The sequence below is a fragment of the Euphorbia lathyris genome, chromosome 8 (assembly GCF_963576675.1).
Source record: "Euphorbia lathyris chromosome 8, ddEupLath1.1, whole genome shotgun sequence".
Lineage (NCBI taxonomy): Eukaryota > Viridiplantae > Streptophyta > Magnoliopsida > Malpighiales > Euphorbiaceae > Euphorbia > Euphorbia lathyris.
The window spans coordinates 9391818-9398411 of record NC_088917.1 but is presented as its reverse complement, the minus strand read 5'-3'; positions in this window follow the sequence as shown (position 1 = coordinate 9398411).

Here is a 6594-nt window from a genome sequence, read left to right as displayed (position 1 = left end):
ATGGAAACAGGTTGGAGAGTCCCCTTACACACCGCCTCTTGGATCATGTGAGACAGTCTTTCCATGGCAATCACAAGCAGGAAGGGGCTCATAGGATCCCCTTGACGAATACCCCTAGAGGGAGAGAACTCATCAGACATATCCCCATTGATCATCACCTGGAAAACCGGAGAGGAAATGCACCTCTCTATCAAATTCCTCCAGTTATCCGGGATACCCGCTTTACCTAAGCTATCCAGAAGAAAGCTCCAGTTCAGTCTATCATAGGCTTTCTCCAGGTCCAGTTTAAAAGCCACGATCCCTTTCTTGCCCTTCTTAATCTTCATAGAATGGACAACCTCCTGAACAATAACAATGTTATCCATCATTTGTCTTCCAGGAACAAAGCTCCCTTGGTTTTGGCTAATAATATCAGGAAGGATCTTCCGGATTCTATTAGCCACAATCTTAGTAATAGCTTTATACAACACATTACAAAGACTGATTGGCCTCATCTGAAGAAAGGAGGAAGGCTTCTCGACCTTAGGAATCAGAACAAGGAGGGTTTTATTAACCAAACTGATATCGTTAGAACCACCAAAAACACCTAACACAAAGTTATAAATGCCCTCTTTCACAGTGTCCCAGTGTTTATGATAGAAACTAGCAGGAATACCATCAAACCCAGGAGCCTTAGTGGAACCAATGCTGGAGAAAGCCAGATCAATTTCCTTAAAGTCCACAGGATGGAAAGCATCTCTAATAGCACCCTCCCCTAAACGAGGAAAGGAAATACTAGATTGGGCACTCTCCAAGTCCACCACTTCCTCTCTGAAAAGATCTTGGTAGAACTCAAGGGCAAGGCGCCGAATGTTTTCCTCCTCAAAAATCCACTCACCATTGGTATCCTTGATAGCATCGATCCTATTCCTCTGTCTCCTGATGATCGTTGAAAGGTGGAAAAACCTGGTATTCCGGTCCCCGTCTTGAATCCAAGACTTCCTTGATTTCTAGAACTAAAGAAGCTCTTCCTGCCTAAGGACAGCCTCTAGCTCGTTCTAGAAGGATCTAAGATGACCATTCAGGCTGTGGTCAAAGCGAGTCTCCAAACAACGTTGAACGCCTTCCATCCTTCTCAAAAGCTTGTTTTTCCTCTTGATAATATGGCCAAAAACATTTTTATTCCAGCCAACCACATTCCTCCTAAATTCCTCAGCAGCGAGAAGGACATCAGACTGAGGATACCAATTGTTTTTAACAAAACTCTTAAACTCTGGGTGGGAATCCCAAGCCACCAGATACCTAAAAGGTCTATTACTTCTTAGCCGGTTCCCTTTGACCATTTTGATGAGGATGGGGCAGTGGTCAGAATGACGGAAAGGGAGGTTGAGCACATTGACCTCAGGAAACCTACAAATAGCAGCAACATTAGCATAAACCTTATCCAACCGGACAAACACACTATTCCTTTTCCAGGTAAACTTGTGACCAGCAGCACCCAGGTCCGAAAGACCACAGATATCCATACTATGCTTATGGTTAAGGCACCGGTTAACATAATGATTACCCCCTCCTCTCTGATCACTCAATAGGGCAATATCATTAAAATCCCCGGCTACCAACCAAGCCTCTGTCATATTTAAACTAATAGAATGAAGAATCTCCCACAGCCTTCTTCGATTAGTCAAAACAGGATCGGCATAAACAAAGGAAACAAAGAAAGGTTTATTACCAGGGTAACACACCTTACTATGAATGAATTGACTGTCCATACTTATTATATCAATATTGACTTGATTTGGCTTCCAAAAGAGCCAAATCCCCCCTGCTCGGCCAGTAGCCTCCGATCTAACACACTTCCAGTTCTTAAATTTCTTAACAACCTCATCAGCTTTGGGCCCACTAACCTTGGTTTCCAAAAGAACAAAGCAAGACGGGTTAAACTGTTTAATGAGATCATTAACATGAATGCGGGTAGCCTTGCTCGCCGCACCTCTAACATTCCAAACAAAGAAGTCCATAAGAAAGGAGAGCAACTGACACAAGCCCAAACCTTAGATCAGGTATTTATTCGGGGCTCCTGAGAGCCTAGAGGAGGAACCAGAAGGCCCCCTTTTATCCCAAGAATCCAACCTACCAGGGTTCTTTTTAGGCTTTGCTTTGGGTTTCTTTATATTTGACTTCATCACTCCTAAAGTTTTTCCAATAGGAACATCAGCAAGAGGATTCAGATTACTAACCTCAATACTCAAGTCATCCCTCGTAGGGAGAAGGGCCTGTGACCTCCCTTTGGACTCAACATTGGCAACAAAGAGAGGGTTAATAGAGTTATCCAGATTTGAACCCGGCTCGGAAGATACCAGACTTGGCCTGCTCAACTCAATCTGCTCCTTAGGAGGATTCGAGTTCTGTCCTTCCTCCATAGGCAGAATCTCAAATCTTGACCCGGAGCCAGAAGCTAAATCCACACCCGACTCTCTGCCCTTCTTGGTATCCGAAGGTTTGACCTTGATCTCGGGGGCAATCTGGAGAGAAGTCATCCTACTATTGATATCCGGAGAGTGACTAGTATTAGCTTTAGCACGTGGCTTCCTCCTTGTTGTCCTTTTGGCAAGCATCCAAGGACCAAAGCTCTTATCCTCCCCCTGACCCTTCTCACCTCCTCCTATAATAGGTTGAACCACCTCATCCACCACCTTTCTTTTCCTAGGACATCCCTCAACGGTATGACCAAACATCCCACATTCATAGCATATGTTGTGTAAACCTTCATATTCAATATGAAAGACTTTATTCTGAACACAGAATTGAGAAAGAAGGGGTTTAGCGAGGTCAATATCAATACACACCCTGGCAAACTTGCCCCTTTCAGCCCCAGCGGTAGTTTTATCAATATGGTGTACCTTCCCAACAAGGCTACCTATCTTATTCAAAAATCTCTCACTATAGTATTCAAGAGGGAGGCCAGGGAATCTGACCCAAGTCAGGATCCTGTTAACAGAGCAATCACGGGGATCAAAATTAGGGACCCAGGGTCTCAGTGCCAAGACATGATTGGAGATAATATATGGTCCACCATTAACAACAGCCTCATAATCCTTCGCACTAGTAAATTTGATGACATAATAGTCATTCTCAAGGTCTGTGATAGTGACCTTCCCTGTCTTTGCCCATTGGGCCTGGATCCTCTGGGCAAAGTAATTGAATCCAATTCTTTTCCCTAGTACTGTGACAATAAGCGCCAATTTCCATTTGGATCTTATAACCCGTTTGTCTTCCGAGGAAAGACGGATTCTGGGACAAAGCGGATTTTCTGGCTCTCCATCCTCAATATCAGAGTCGGAAAAGAAATCTTCAGAATCATCCTCAATAGAGTCATCCTCCATCATGGGTTCCTCCTCAACCACCCCTAACACCTTATCCCTCCAAGAAGGGTTTCCCCTATCTTTTTGAAAACTCTGGTTATGCTGGCTATGAGCAACATTAGGGCATGGGGACAAAGCCTGATCCCTAATAGGCCCTGGATACAAAATACTCAAATCCCCTGCCACCGGATCCAAGGTAGGGTTTAATATGGATAAACAGGTCTGTGTCGATTGCACTGTCTGTAAAGCAGTCTTGTTTTGATCCTCCTGCGGGGTCAGACTAGCCTGGGCAGCCATCAAGGAGGGGGCAGCCGTCTTTACTGACGAAACCCTAGCCGCCAGCTCCAGGACGCGAGCCGCAACCTCGCCCTCGCCAGCCCGGAGAGCACCGGATCCAGCCATCCGAATCTGCTCACCCGCGGGCCGCGCGGAATCAGGAACCCCAACATCCCCATCCCCCGTCGTATTCCTAACCCTAGCCAGACCCGGCTCCCTCTCGCCAACCACCCCATCGCCCAGCCCCACCACCGGCCTCTCCCCCTCCTTACCACCCGGCCGACTCTGATCCCTAGATCGGTCACCACCCCTCTCCCCGCTCCTCCGCCTGTAGCGGGAAAAAACCACCCCATCGCCTACATCTACAGACCCGCCCATCCCCTGATCGGCAGATCCACCAATCCCCGCCGCCCGGCCTCCCATCGGCAACGACGGCCCGCCCACCGCACCCCCCGACGCCCCTGTCGCACCCCTCGCCGCCTCACCAGAACCTCCCATCGCCCCAACCCTCGTTCGCTCTTTCTCTCGTCCCTTTGTCATCTATGTCTACTTAATTTTTCACCTATTATAATAGTAACATGTTTTTATAATTATTGAAAAATAAAATTAAGATAAATAAATTTTTTTTAAAAGAAAATGAGGTTGAAGGGAGTTGAACAAAGTAAACATCATTAACCATCTCATCTACCTTTAAACATTAAAATAATACTACATAGAGTCAATATAATCCTCTCTAAAATATTATCACACCGTTACTAAAATTTTTTTCTCAATTCTCCGACAGCCTGCCGGGGCTCGAGCCCACCCCCCTAGTTCAGCCCCTGGCTATTTTGTATTGTATTATGGGTATCCCGAAAGCTAAATATGTTAAGTTAAAAATCTAAAAAAATAGACAAAATGATCAAAAGGTTAATATTGACAAAAGATAAAGACCTTATAATGTGTTTTTCAAAATAAGTGGAATAAACAATATGTTACATAAAAATATGGAGACTGATAAATTATTTACCCTAAATATAAAGAGCGAGTATAAAATATATATATAGAGAGAGAAATAAAGGTCATGTTTGTCAAATAGCCATAAGTCGGTTAGCTTTTGGTTAGCTGATTTGAGTAACTGATAAAACTTAGTTGATTGCTAATAGCTGTTTGTGTAAAATGACAAATAAATACATGATAAAGTTTTTATTTGGGGTTAAATGATAGTAAACAGGGTAAAATGTTATTAAAAAAAAAGATAGAGCAATAAGCTAATTGAAATACAACAACTTAACAATTAAATTTAGGTAAACTTATAAAATAAATTTTGTGGTTTGATTGATTTATAAAGCTAATTGGTTTAAAAGTTTGTAAACATGGTTATGTGCTTTTTGCGGGTTATAAACTCTGTCATTTTTTCCAGAATTGTTGTTCTGACTATTTCCTCCAAAATGGAGCAATTTGAAACAATTAAAAGGACTGACTTTACTTTTCAAAAAAAGAGACTGATTTTGTAGATTATCCAAAATACACAGTCTAACTTTGTAAAATAACTAAGCCACAAATATTGTTCAGCCGAAAAATTGACTTACATATCCTTTAACTACAAAATTTACAAAGTATATACTCATGCTTTCAAACTTTTTAGACTGTTTTTGCAAATTGATCAAACCACGATTTTTTTTTTACTTTTACCTTAAATCTATATTTAAAGTTGATTGACCGATTTATAAATACAGTTTTCATGATTTAAAAGTTTGCAAATAAGGTCTGTACTTTATAAAATTTACAATTAATGATATATGGATCAATTTTTCAGCCAAACAATACTTATAGTTAGTTAATTTGTAAAGTTAGACTTTAAATTTAGATAATTTACAAAGCCAGTATTTTTAATTGCTTCAAATCGCTTTCTTTTGGAGTAAATAATCATCACAACAATTTTTGAAAAAACGATTAAGATTGTAAACCGAAAAAAAAAAACACATATTTGCAAATTTTAAATGACAGCTGGATTGTTTTTACAAGGTTTAATACATTATTTGTCCACTCAACTTATCCAAAAAGGATGATTGGCCCCCTAAACTTTCAAAATGTTCCGATAGCTCATTCAATTTGTATAAAATGTTTAATTAACCTCTTGAACTTGCATAAAATGTAATCAATTGATCACTCAGTTGCAAAAAAGTAAGTTAAATGCGGAAAATGTATTCCACGCATCTTAGAACGTTATTACATAATTCAAAAATAGATTAAAAAAGAAGGTATTACTTGCTCAACTATAAGATTTGTCTTCTCTAATATTAGATCCGCATACCCCGATTTAGGTCGTTTTTTTTAAGACTCGTGCAATATATTTTCCGTATTTAACTTTTTTTTTGCAACCGATTACGCAAGTTGAGGGGGCTAATTAAATATTTTATACAAGTTGAGCGGACTATCAGGATACTTTAAAAGTTTAGGACGTCAATCAAGTTTTTTGGACAAGTTCAAATGATGTTATAAATAAAAAAAGGCTTAATGCTTCTCCAGCCCCCTTAACTTGTCCAAATTGGTCATTTTACTCCTCAAACTCATCGAATGTCCTATTTACCCCCTTAACTCCATAAAAATGGTATTTCTCACCCCTTTAACTTGTCCAAATTTGTCATCTTACCCATTCTCAACTCATCGAATATCCTATTTACCTCCTTAACTCTATAAAAATGGTATTTCTCACCATTTATGATCATATTTACCCTGTTAACTCCATAAAAATTGTATTTCTTATCCCTTTATAGTAGTAAAAAAAGTTGAAAAACGAAGGAACGAATAAAAAATACAAATAACAAGAACATTAATATAAATAAGTTAAATACATTATATGTAGGGATAATGTACCAACATAGGCTTATGATTTTTGGGGAAGTATCAATTTAGGTTCCACTTACAAAATAACATAAATATAGGTTGAACGTTTAATTTTTTTTATCAATTTAGGTTTCGATAACGGATT